General features: G+C 43.9%; 1 protein-coding gene across 6 annotated transcripts in view; it reads right to left on the bottom strand.

Moving 5' to 3' along the window:
• The window catches only part of PCGF3 (polycomb group ring finger 3), a 162,106-nt gene that overhangs the window by 22,622 nt on the left and 126,018 nt on the right, over nt 1-13,466 (bottom strand). For 4 of the 6 annotated variants that reach the window (XM_053290613.1, XM_053290616.1, XM_053290611.1 and 1 more), the window contains exon 2: nt 3,495-3,537. The gene's annotated coding sequence lies outside the window, so the exon portion shown is untranslated. Of the gene's footprint in view, nt 1-3,494; nt 3,538-3,625; nt 3,669-13,466 lie in introns of all 6 variants that reach the window. The other 2 variants (XM_053290612.1, XM_053290615.1) reach the window with 1 other exon arrangement.

The following is a 13,466-nucleotide window of genomic DNA, read 5'->3' as shown; positions in this document are numbered from 1 at the left end:
CACTAGCCTGCTTTATTAATCTGTGTCACATGCCGTATAATTATTTCGAGGGCTGTCTGCACCCATATGGACCTATGGGATCTCAGGCCATGATCTCTGCCCAGCGACTTGTGCAGATTCAGGGATAGGGCAGCACCACAGCTGTAAGACTCTCTCCCCAGGGATAGTGGCGTAAGGGAGGGCATGGGCGGCCCATGCTCTCACAGGCAGCCCTTCTGTGGCGGCAGCAACATGCTCCCTAACCTGGGGGCAACAGCCTCCTCCCCTCGCAGCAAGAGCACAGGCATGTTCCTACTCGCTCTGACCAGAATGAAGAGCTCACGCATGCCCTTGTTCCCAGCCACCTCGGGGTGGGAACACTAACTGGCAGGGAAGCAGCAGTGGGCTGCTGGAGTGCGGTGCACTCCTCGGGGAGGAGCACGGTGGCAGGCAGTAGCAGGAATGCCTGGTGAGCCAGCTAGGGGGAGGCAAGTGGCGGGGGGGGCAGCTTCAGAGGCAGGGCAGCATATATTTGGACGTGTCCGCTCAACTGTAGCTCTGTCCCTGCCCAGGGACATCCATCAGGCCCCAACATAGGCTATTTTTAAAAATGCATTAAATTCTACCTTGCGTTTAAAGACTGGCTGCTAATGCTAAATGCTGATTTGAACTGATTTCACTCTAATGTTTAACGGTTTTTGTTTCCTTGCTCTTTTTGTTTGAACGTTGTTCCCGTTTTCACACTTTAAAACAACTTGTGTTCACCACTGTGAGGGTTTTTCTTTTTTTTAAGCAGCATAAAAATAATAAATAATAACTATTTATACTATTATGGTTGCCAAAATGCAGCTGGGAGACGAGGAGGCTGCATTCTGCTTCAAAAATATTGTGACTGGTTTTGTAAAAGTTGGTACTTTCTTTAACTGAAATTGGTGGCCTTTGGGATTCTGATGGGTTGTGCAGCAACTTCCAAACTGTCTGCCACAAGTAATAAAGTAACTAAATAATTTTAAAGTTGCTTATGAACCCCACTCAAGAGGTGGCCATCTCATGCATCTCGGAATGATTCATTTTCCTGGCCTGGCCTCCTTCCAAGTAGCTTCAGCTGAGGCTAAGTAATTGTACCATGACTCTGCAAACACACAGCAGAAGCACAGTCAAAACAGTCACTTGTGCAGAGACATGAGATGAGCTCCTCTGAAGGTAGGCAATTCATACTGTTACACATCTGGAAAACCTTTTCAAGTATGTGTGCATCCAAATGTCTTTGGGAGAGGGGGGTGCAGTCTGTCCAGCTACTTGAAGTTTGTTAAGCCGTGCAGAAATGTGTCAGGGACTCCCTGATGCCAACCCTGCCCTCATCTCTGTCCTTGCTCTGAAAATGTATCTGAAACGCCATCACGTTTTCCACATGCAACACACATTAGGAATACGTATTGTTAATAACACACACACACATTTGTGCTCTGCATTTAGATTTTTGGGAACCTGTCTGCAACAGATCCTGCACTAGATCTGCAGCAAATTGGTGGGAACAGAGCCACAAAATTGGACCTCATGTTGTAAGCCTGTTGGAATCTCACTAGAGTACCCCACATGTGCCTACCTTAACCAGAAGGAAAACACAGACAAGGCAAATTATGGGAAACAAATATGACAAGATGCTATGGACCACTAGAGTTTTTAACTTCTTTCTAGCCTGCTGAACTATTTACATTACAACCTACTTTTACTGTTGTTCAGGTGGAATTTGAGTGTTCATGATGTCCAAACAGATTTAACTATGAGTATTTTTTTCTCTTCAGTGCCCTCAAGGAGGGAGGGGAAAAACCTCTACACACACCCATGATTCATATAGTATTAGATAAGGTCCATTCAGTTTGATGGGCAGGGAATGAGGAAGGTGTGTGTGGGGGGGGGTGTACAGCACTCCAGTTCTTTCCCCAACCTCACTCATCTTCACTCCATACACCTACTAATAAACCCAAGGTGACCCAACTTTATCCTTCCAACAAACGTTTTCCAGGGCAATTAAAAAAAAGTAGTCCATCACCTATCAGAGTGGAGTTTGCCTGTATATTTCTTTAAGAGCCATAGACAATTCCTGTTCTGCTTTTTGTGGGCTCTGGCTTGATGTCTTTGCCCTGTTTACTGTAATTTTGGCTATTTTTAAACCACTCTGAACGCAGTCAGGACATACATATTCTAAATAAAATATGTTGTATCTCTAAAGGATACTTCCAGAGGCCAGGCCATCCACTGTCAAAGTTTCACTTCCATTACAATGTTTATCTGAAGTGCAGGTTTTTGTTTTGGTTGTGTGTGTGTTTTTTTAACTTTTCCTTCAGAACTGAATGTCAGTTACTCACTTATATGGGAGAAATAAAGGAGTACATTCATGGGCACTCAGAAGAGGGCATTTCACCTGTCCCTAGTGATCCTAGCTATTAAGAATCAAGCACAGTGCCATCCTGGGTTTTGTTTTTGGTCATGCTAGCATGGTAAATGCTGGGAAAGAATGAGACAGAAGCCTGGGAACTGGCACTAAACATCTATATTCTTCAAGGCTTTTGGCCACTCTCATTAGGCTTGCATGGATAACCTATCCACACAAACACTTTTTCTAAGGTATTCCTGAACATTAAAGAACATGTTAAAACATGCTTGTGGCCAGAATCAGAACAGATGCTTGCCATGAACAGGAATCCCTAGTTCCAGTTGGAATGGGTTTGCTGGGAAATGGGAAGTGTTTCATAATGATGTGATTTGAATAGATTTGAGGCTCTCCCACTACCTACTGCATGTGGAAGAGTACCAGGATGCCCTGGTTGAAGCAGAAGAGTTCCAACAGAGATGAATCTCACGATTAAACAGTGACCTGATTTCCCTTGAGTTTCTATTCAACTGTCATGCCATAATACTTGAGGCAAATATAAAACCAGCTCATACTAGACCTGTTATGAACCAGACATTCATCTTCTACCTGGTGGAATTGTGGCAGTGTTTTTCTTTAAAGGAACAGAATTAAGTACCTCTCCATGAGACATACTCTCTCATTTTAATCTTGATCAGATCTCCCCAAATAACCAGTTTTGGTTTAGTTAAAACTATGCATTTAGTCCATTTCTTCAGTTTCATATATATATATGAGAGAGAGAGAGAGAGAGAGAGAGAGAGAGAGAGAGAGAGAGAGAGAGAGAGAGTTGTCTACAGCTATATCTGGTTTCATCTACAGCTATATTTTAACTTTCAGCTTCTAAATTTGGTTTTAATGGGGCCCCGTTTTTAGTTATTTTATTTATGTTACTAATGTTATACTATTTTTGATTGTTCTACTATTTTTGTGAGCCTCCCCAAGTAGTATTATATTGGAGGGCCAGAATATCAATATGTTAAATAAATAAATACAAATATTTCATCTATTTGAAGCAAGACATACAATTCCATCAGTAAAAGGCTACCATCCCAAACTGTTCCAGTAGCACACAGTAGTAACATTTTGCTATGAGACATACCTCTTAAAACTGCATTTCTTTTCAAAGTCTGCCATCCAGAGACCTGAAAAGACAGAAAAACAATCTGAAAGTTAGCAATCCAGCTTCCAGAGGGGCTTCATCTCAGTGAATTCAATAGTTTAGGTAAATACCTCAGTGCATCTTGGGGTGCAGTGACATTTACATGGTGAATACCTGCCAAAGTCAGGAGTGAAAAGTTAGATATATGAAACTAATGCAGGTACACTAATTGAAACCAAGTATAGCTGTCATTCTTGTCTGCCACCATAGGGTGACAGGAATGGGAAGTCTGCAGGGTGTTTTTTTTCCCCCTGTTCAACTTCAGTTAGAATAAAAACCAAGTCACACTATCAAAAGGCCACTGGCGGGGCGGGGTGAAAACATAGTTCCAAAGTTAGGCAAACACCTGACATGTCTCTCAGTAATAAAGGACACCTCTCTAGCCAGAAGGGTTCACTTGCCACTTGGCCCTTGGGATAGTTTCCAAAGCAAGGTTGGGAGCGGACTTCCATTTGTATGCTTTCTATCCAGTTGTTTCCCACCTCTTGTACTCCTTTCATTGAAATCTGAGGCCTGCTACATGTACTCTGCCTCTGAGCTCCAGCTCCTCAGAATCTATTTGCACCAAATTTCATGCACAAGATTCAAACCTATTTTTACAACACACACACACACACCCTTAAGCTCACTTGGACTTCTTCCATCCATTTGCCAGTGAGAAGAAAGAAAGCATTAACAAATGTTCTTGGTTGAATGGCAAAAAAAGATTTTGAGAACCTTGAGAGGAAGCACTAAAGAAGCAGAGGCAATATGCCTCTAAATACCTGTTGCAGGGGAGTAACAGGGGCACCCTCCCCCCTGGGACTTCTGGGTGGAAGTCCAGTCCCCCACACCCCCTGAGAGCCCCCAAATTCTTCTCATAACGTCCTGGGGGTGGGGTGACCACACCGTCGCCTGCCTGCGCTGCACCAAGTGGCCGGCAGCTGTGGGATGGTGGCAACCAGATATGCACCAGGTGGAAGTGGCTGTGGGATGGACAACCAAAAGTGAGCTCCCCACCACACTTCGCCCTTTCCTCCACTCTCCTTTTCTCCCTTGCCCTGCCTTCCACCCAGCATGTGATGGGGACCTCTGACGCTGGATCACATGGCGCCCTGGAGCTGACACTCAGTGCCGGGGCTCATGGACTGGTAGGTGCAGAGGCAAGGCAGGCAGGCAGAGCACAAAGAGAAGGAAGCCCTGGGAGTATCTTGCACTGGGGCCTGGAGAAGAGTCGTACGACCTGGATCCCACTTGGGAGAAGGAGCATGATAACCATTCTTTCAGTTGGGAAGGGGGGCAGGTACAGTTGAGGGGGGCACACATGCAAGCTAGCAAGATGCTTGGAGGTGGAGACTGCTTCCAGTGGATTCACCCTCTTTAGTGATTGGGGCTGGAATGATGGAAGGATAGACACACTGACTTCCTCCACTACCCCCGTCTCTTACTTCCTCCACTGCTTCACATGACCTCATTGTTATAACTCCATGTTAATTAGCCGGGAGCAAATTTTCCCCCACCCACTTTTTGTATTGCCCATCAGGCTACAGTCACCAATAGGAGGTACAGTGGGTGGGAAGAAGGAAGGGAGGGTGGAAGTGGGAAATCCACTTTTAACAACATTTATATTACACTGTAATGCATTTTAAAGAATTTATAGAAAGGGAAATGTGTGGAACCAGAAAGTCATGCATACACAGTTAACATTCAAGTCTTTAACGTGTCAGATATTGCACTTGTGGGGGTGGGGCACACCTTTGAAAGTGAGCAAAATAGATTAGGACACTGATTTCAGGTCTTGCTCACAATGGACAGAGAGGGGAGTGGGGAAAGAAACATGTGGGAGGGGAATATATTAAGTTGCATGTTGAAATGTTTCTGCTAATGCATATTTGCATAAATATACTTGTTCTACATCCTTACAATCTTGTGTTCAGTTTCTGTTTGGGCCCTCAAGAACCCACGTGTTAAAAATTTTGTGTGTGGGGGGGGGGATGATGCTTATCTTGCAGCAGAGGATCCCCAAAAGGTCTCTAGGTCCAGGCTCCAAAATTACCTAGGTGCACACCTGGGGAGCAACAGCAAGAGAGAGGGGATGCCCTCACCTCTTGCTTCTGGGCTTCTCAGAGGCATCTGGTGGGCCATTGTGTGAAACTGAATGCTGGTCTTGATAGGCCTTTGGCCTGATCCAGCAGGACTGTTCTTATGCCTGGGCTGTACTTATGTCTGGGCTGTTATGGGCTGTTCTTCTTAAGTCTGTTTAATTACTTGTTTGTCCTCATCATTGCTGATTCCTCAGGTACAGTGAACAGCTATTACTACATTTATTGTTAGAATGAGCTACAACCAACTGCCAATTGACTAGACAAGCCCTCAGACAATCCTCTGACAGTCTTCAGAGACGAATGACCCTAGTAAATGAGGAAAATCAGATTCATCTTCAAGGTTAACAACCTGAAATCTCCCAGTTAAGTCAACAACAGGCAACTCTTGACGCACGTACTTGAGTCAGAAGAGGAATGCAGTATTACTGGTATCCTTAGCCATCTGTTCGCCCAATAAAAAGGCACTGCTGGAAGTGTCTGCTCCCGTATGAACCACTTGTACTCTTTACTTATGACATGCTTAGGTGTATGCTTAAGAGTACACTTAAAAACAAAGCATGAATGTGACAAACAGAACTTTGAAAACACATGTACCAGACAGGGACACTCATCAAATAGTAGTAATTGGCTCCCAACTGAATGTATATCATTACATACCTAGATATGTTTTGCATAAGAGGGCCCATCTACACTAAAGGAGAGGGAAAGAGGGTAGTCATAGAACTGGAAGAAGTACACAAAATGACAACCAAAATGATCAATGAAGCACCTTCTCCATGAGGAAAGGCAAAAGGTCGACTGCATTTTCCTGTAGTATGCATGTAGTGCATACGTAGCACATACATAATGTCTGTGTATAATTTTTTTTAAGGAATGTGAAGCCGTTACAAGTGCTTTCTAACCATACTAAAACTAAAACTAAAAGGACAATATTGTTTGACTGAATTATTAATGGGGTTATTTGCCACAACCACTAACAAATTAAGTAGTTATTCTAGAGCAGCACAACTTCAGTCCTCCAGCTGCTGTTGGACCATAGTCAGGGATGATAGGAGTTAGGAGCATAGGAAGCTGCCATATACTGAGTCAGACCATAGATCCATCTAGCTCAGTATTATCTACACCAGGGGTGGGGGAACTTGGCCCTCCAGCTGTTGCTGAGCTACAAGCTGTTGTTGAACTACAACTCCCATCATCCCCAGCTGGGGATGGTGGGAGTTGTAGTTCAAAAACAGCTGGAGGGCCAAGGTTCCCCACCCCTGATCTACACAGACTGGCAGTGGCTTCTCCAAGGTTGCAGGCAGGAATCTCTCTCAATAAAAAAAATCTTGTCCTTTTTTAAAAAAAAAATAATCTTGTCCTATCTTGGAGAAGCCAGGGAGGGAACCTGGACCCTTCTGCTCATTCCAGAGCTGCTTCATCCCCTGAGGGGAATATCTTATGACACTCACACATCCAGTCTCCCATTCAAATGCAACCAGGGCAGACTCTGCTTAGCTAAGGGGACAAGTCATGCTTGCTAGCACAAGACCAGCTCTCCTCTATATTGTAGTCCTGCATCTGCAGGTGGGCCCAAGAGGTGCAGCCCTGCTCTAGAAGGAACTCAGTTCCCTGACAGGAATCTCTGAAAGACAGTTTAGCTTATATTATGGATCATGCAGTACACTAGTTACACATTTTCTTTGTGTAAGGCTGAACATCAGACAACCACAAATGACAAATTAAACATCATTCATCCTAACATGCTCATTATTACATAATCATATGCCATTTCTTTCACCTTCTTCCCCCGCTTCATTTAGTGAACAGATGGTGCCAAGGGAATGAACTGGAACCGTATACTTAATGAAGTTGTGTGTATATAAGCCTCATTTGCTGCTAAACCCAAGAGTGGACACATGCAATGGAGAAGAGAAACTACTCAAATCCATCCCTGCCTCCTTCACAGACTTTCCAATATCATAGGACAATTACATTTGACAGGTGATCTCAGCCTGTGTCTATGTCTTTCTAGGTCAGGGTTTCTTAACGTGCGGGTCCCCAAATGTAATTGGACTTCAACTCCCATAATTCCCAACCAAAGGCCACTGGGGCTGGGGATTATGGGAGTTGAAGTCCAATAACATCTGGGGACCCACACGTTGAGAAACCCTGTTCTAGGTGGAGAGGAGAAAGAGGCCCACATGCAGGTCTGGTGTGACGCGAGTTGATCATGACAGGTTCGTACCTCAAGATACATAACACGTCCTATGTTGCCTCAGAGCCAATGGACAGAGAATTCTGATATGTGAATAAAGACTTTGGGGCGGGGCGGGGGACTACTGGCAGCAGGCTAAACTCAAGACATACAGATAGAATTATAGAATTATATGGAGAGCTCTGTAAAGGCAATGCTGGAAATATTCAACTATCAATTACACAAGCTGTGAGATTTCCAAAAATCCTTCATTCTTTAATGGACTTGTTGATGCTTGGATACAAGGACACTCAATACTAAAGGTGGCTCTTGAATATTCTGCCTGGAAAAACTATACTACTTACTACTACTTGCTACCAATATCAACAGTGGAGGTTATATTACTTGAACTGATACACAGGCAGGCATGCAATTTAAAAAAGGCATAGTGCATATGAAAAAGCACTCAGGTATACAGGTTTTCATCTTAAGGGGCTCTGAATCTGCACACTGCTCTCCCTGCACATACACTTCTGTGCAGTGTTCACACACTAATTCTGCCAATATGCTGCCCTCATAGAAACCAGGGAGCACATTGATTGATTGATTGATTGATTGATTGATTGATTGATTGATTAAGTGCCGTCAAGTCGGTGTTGACTCTTAGCGACCACATAGGTAAGAGTCTCTCCAGTATGACCTGTCTTCATCTTGGCCTTTAAGGTCTCTCAGGGGTGCATTCATTGCTGTTGTAATCGAGTTGATCCATCTTGCTGCTGGTCGTCCTCTTCTTCTCTTTCCTTTAACTTTCCCTAGCATTAGAGACTTCTCAAGGGAGCTGGGTCTTTGCATAATATGTCCAAAGTATTATAATTTGAGCCTAATCATTTGTGCCTCGAGTGAAAATTCTGTATTGATTTGTTCTATGATCCATTTGTTTGTTTTCCTGGCTGTTCATGGTATCCTCAAAAGTCTTTGCCAGCACCAAAGTTCAAAAGCATCAATACTTTTTCTATCTTGCTTCTTCAAAGTCCAGCTTTCGCATCCATAGAGTGTCATGGGGAAAATTATTGTCAAAACGATTCTAATCTTTGTAGGTTTAGACACATCACGGCATCTAAATATCCTTTCCAAGGCCTTCATTGCTACCCTACCAAGTGCTAGTCTGCGGCGTATTTCTTGACTGCTGGACTGTTGGCAGTCAATCCTAAAAGGCAGAAACTATCCACCACTTCAATGTCTTCATTATCAGTTCTGAGGTACCCGTTGTCGTTTGTTTAGTCTTCTGTACATTTAATTGTAGTCCCATTTTTTCACTGTGCTCCTTGACTTTCATTACTAGAACTTGCAGATCATCCCCATTCTCAGCTATCAGAGTGGTGAATTCAGTGCAGTGCAGGTTATTGATGTTTCTTCCTCCAAATTTAAAACCACGCTCATCTTCTTCCAATCCAGCTTCTCTCAGTGTATGTTCAGCATATAAATTGAATAGAGAAGGAGAAAGTATACAGCCTTGACTTACTCTTTTGCCGATCTGGAACCAGTCTATTTCACCATGTTCTGTCTGGACTGTGGCTTCCTGTCCTGTGTATAGGTTTTTCGTGAGAACAATGTGATGTTCTGGGATGCCCATTTTCCTAAGGATATTCCACAGCTTGATATGATCGAAGCAATCAAAGGCTTTTCTGTAGTCAATAAAGCACATATTGACTTATTTCTGGTATTCTTTGGCTTTCTCAATTATCCAGCATACATCAGCAATGGTGTCTCTTGTTCCTCAGCCTTTTCTGAAACCAGCTTGAACATCCAGCATTTCCCTTTCCACGTAGGACTCTAATCTGCGTTGGATGATCCTGAGCATTATTTTGCTAGCATATGAAATTAAGGATATTGTGCGATGGTTTGTGCAATTTGTTAAGTCTCCTTTCTTTGGTGTGGGTATGTAGACTGACCTCTTCCAATCTGTTGGCCACTGTGTTCTCCAAATTTGCTAGCATAATTTGGTTAAAGCCTTGACTGATTCTTCTTCCTTTGCCTGCCATATTTCTGTAGCTATTCCATCAATTCCTGTAGCCTTCCGACTTGGTAATGTCCAGAGTGCTCATCTAACTGCATCTCCCCATACAAGAGGTTCTTGCAAGTAGGGAGTATCTTCTTGAGTATCTTGGATGTTAACGTCCCTGCTGTACAGATTTTTTAGTATACTCCTTCCATCTCTGTTTGATCTTCTCTGAATCAATTATTATCTGTCCTTTGGAATCCCTTAACATACCAATTTGAGGTTGCAACCTCCCTCTGAGTTCAGAGATCTTTTGGAAAACTTTCCTTGTTTTTCCATGTCTATTTCTATCCTCAAGATCTTTACAGATGTCATTGTATTATTGTTCCTTGTCTCTTCTAACAATTTCCATCATCTGTTCTGACATCCATTTTGCTTTCTTCTGTTTCTTGGTCTTTGACAGTCTCTTTTCACATTCATCCTTAACAACTACTTTGATTTCATTCCACAGTTCCTCTGGTTCCCTATCAATGAGGTTCAGAACTTCAAAGCAGTTCCTGATGTTCTCCTTGAAAATGGTGGGAACATTCTCAAGATCATATCGTGGAAGCTGGATAGCTTTGTTTTTCTGCTTTAGCTTGACTTGGAACTTGCACATGAGTAGTTCGTGATTGGTTCCACAGTCGGCCCCCGGCCATGTCTTTGCTGTTATAACTGAGCTCTTCCACGTCGTTGCACCAATAATGTAATCAATTTGATTTCTGTGTACTCCATCTGGTGATATCCATGTGTATAGGCGCTGTTTTGGTTGTCTGAGCACGTTAAGAGCCCTTAAAACTAGGAGCCAGGCCACTACCACTAGAACTGTTCACGTGCTCAGCATCTCATGTAAACCACCTCTGGATCTAAAGAAAATCTCTTTGCCAAGGTGCTTCAGTCTAGCTATTAAAAGCAAACAAGTATTAGTCGGGCATGGTGGAGTATATTCCAAATGGAAGGGTGAAATCAGACCTCTCTAAAACACACAATTTTACTGCTGTAGGAGGGAGGAGAGGAGAGGAGAGCTGGTCTTGTGGTAGCAAGCATGACTTGTCTCCTTAGCTAAGCAGGGCCTACCCTGGTTGCATATGAAAGGGAGACTAGAAGTGTGAGCACTGTAAGATATGAGAGCCAGCGTGGTATAGTGGTTAGAGTGCTGGACTAGGACCGGGGAGACCCGAGTTCAAATCCCCATTCAGCCATGAAACTAGCTGGGTGACTCTGGGCCAGTCACTTCTCTCTCAGCCTAACCGACTTCACAGGGTTGTTGTGAAAGAGAAACTCAAGTATGTAGTACACCGCTCTGGGCTCCTTGGAGGAAGAGCGGGATATAAATGTAAAAATAATAATAATAATAATTCCCCTCAGGGGATGAAGCCGCTCTGGGAAGAGCAGAAGGTTTCAAGTTCCCCCCCCCCCCCCCCGGCAGCTCCAAGATAGGGCTGAGAGAGATTCCTGCCTGCAACCTTGGAGAAGCCACTGCCAGTCTGTGAAGACAATACTGAGCAAGATAGACCAATGGCCTGACTCAGTATATGGCAGCTTCCTATGTTCCTATGAGGGCTGAGGTTCGGAGAATATATGTCCAATGCAGGGGCATAGCAAGGTTGGAGGGGGCCCAGAGACAAGATTTTAAAATGGGCCCCTCGCTCATATACACATACAAACACTCTTCACAATATACAGGTGAAACTCGAAAAATTAGAATATCGTGCAAAAGTCCATTAATTTCAGTAAAGCAAATTAAAAGGTGAAACTGATATATGAGATAGACGCATTACATGCAAAGCGAGATAAGTCAAGCCTTAATTTGTTATAATTGTGATGATCATGGCGTACAGCTCATGAGAACCCCAAATCCACAATCCCAGAAAATTAGAATATTGTGAAAAGGTTCAACAGTCTAGGCTCCAGGTGTCCCACTCCAATCAGCTAATCAATCCATAACACCTGCAAAGGGTTCCTGAGCCTTTAAATGGTCTCTCAGTCTGGTTCATTAGGAATCACAATCATGGGAAAGACTGCTGACTTGACAGTGGTGCAGAAAACCATCATTGACACCCTCCATAAGGAGGGAAAGCCTCAAAAGGTAATTGCAAAAGAAGTTGGATGTTCCCAAAGTGCTGTATCAAAGCACATTAATAAAAAGTTATGTGGAAGGGAAAAGTGTGGAAGAAAAAGGTGCACAAGCAGCAGGGATGACCGCAGCCTGGAGAGGATTGTCAGGAAAAGGCCATTCAAAAGTGTTGGGGACTTTCACAAGGAGTGGACTGAGGCTGGAGTTAGTGCATCAAGAGCCACCACACACAGACGGATCCTGGACATGGGCTTCAAATGTCGTATTCCTCTTGTCAAGCCGCTCCTGAACAACAAACAACGTCAGAAGCGTCTTACCTGGGCTCAAGAAAAAAAGAACTGGTCTATTGCTCAGTGGTCCAAAGTCCTCTTTTCTGATGAGAGCAACTTTTGCATCTCATTTGGAAACCAAGGACCCAGAGTCTGGTGGAAGAATGGAGAGGCACACAATGCAAGATGCTTGAAGTCCAGTGTGAAGTTTCCACAGTCTGTGTTGATTTGGGGAGCCATGTCATCTGCTGGTGTTGGTGCACTGTGCTTCATTAAGTCCAGGGTCAACGCAGCCGTCTATCAGGAGATTTTGGAGCACTTCATGCTTCCTTCCGCAGACGAGCTGTATGGGGATGCTGACTTCATTTCCCAGCAGGACTTGGCACCTGCCCACACTGCCAAAAGTACCAAAACCTGGTTCCATGACCATGGGATTACTGTGCTTGATTGGCCAGCAAACTCGCCTGACCTGAACCCCATAGAGAATCTATGGGGCATTGCCAAGAGAAGGATGAGAGACATGAGACCAAACAATGCAGAAGAGCTGAAGGCCGCTATTGAAGCATCCTGGTCTTCCATAACACCTCAGCAGTGCCACAGGCTGATAGCATCCATGCCACACCGCATTGAGGCAGTAATTGCTGCAAAAGGGGCCCAAACCAAGTACTGAATACATATGTATGCTTATACTTTTCAGAGGTCCGATATTGTTCTATTTACAATCCTTGTTTTATTGGTTTCATGTAATATTCTAATTTTCTGGGATTGTGGATTTGGGGTTCTCATGAGCTGTACGCCATGATCATCACAATTATAACAAATTAAGGCTTGACTTATCTCGCTTTGCATGTAATGCGTCTGTCTCATATATCAGTTTCACCTTTTAATTTGCATTACTGAAATTAATGGACTTTTGCACGATATTCTAATTTTTCGAGTTTCACCTGTATAGTGCACTCACACTCACATCCCCATTATGAATACGATTAATATCTAGTTCACACTGAATCTAGTTTTTTTACTCTCTGCTCCTGCCGATCTCCAAGAGACTCAACATAATTCATAGGGGGTCCAACATGGGCGGGTGGGGAGCTATGTGATGTGCCCCTGGGGGACCCCTTGAGGCAGTGGTGCCCCAAGACGACTGCCTCCCCTTCCCTAATGGTAGTTACGCCCCTGGTCCAATGTACGTAACAGCCACCTGTTACTCTTAAGACTACTGGCAGCCTCAGGTCTGCCTCTTGTATATCGTGGGTACTTCACCTTTC

The sequence above is a fragment of the Hemicordylus capensis genome, chromosome 2 (assembly GCF_027244095.1).
Source record: "Hemicordylus capensis ecotype Gifberg chromosome 2, rHemCap1.1.pri, whole genome shotgun sequence".
NCBI lineage: Eukaryota > Metazoa > Chordata > Lepidosauria > Squamata > Cordylidae > Hemicordylus > Hemicordylus capensis.
Note: the sequence above shows the minus strand (reverse complement) of the source record. Positions and strands in the feature narration are given on the sequence as shown.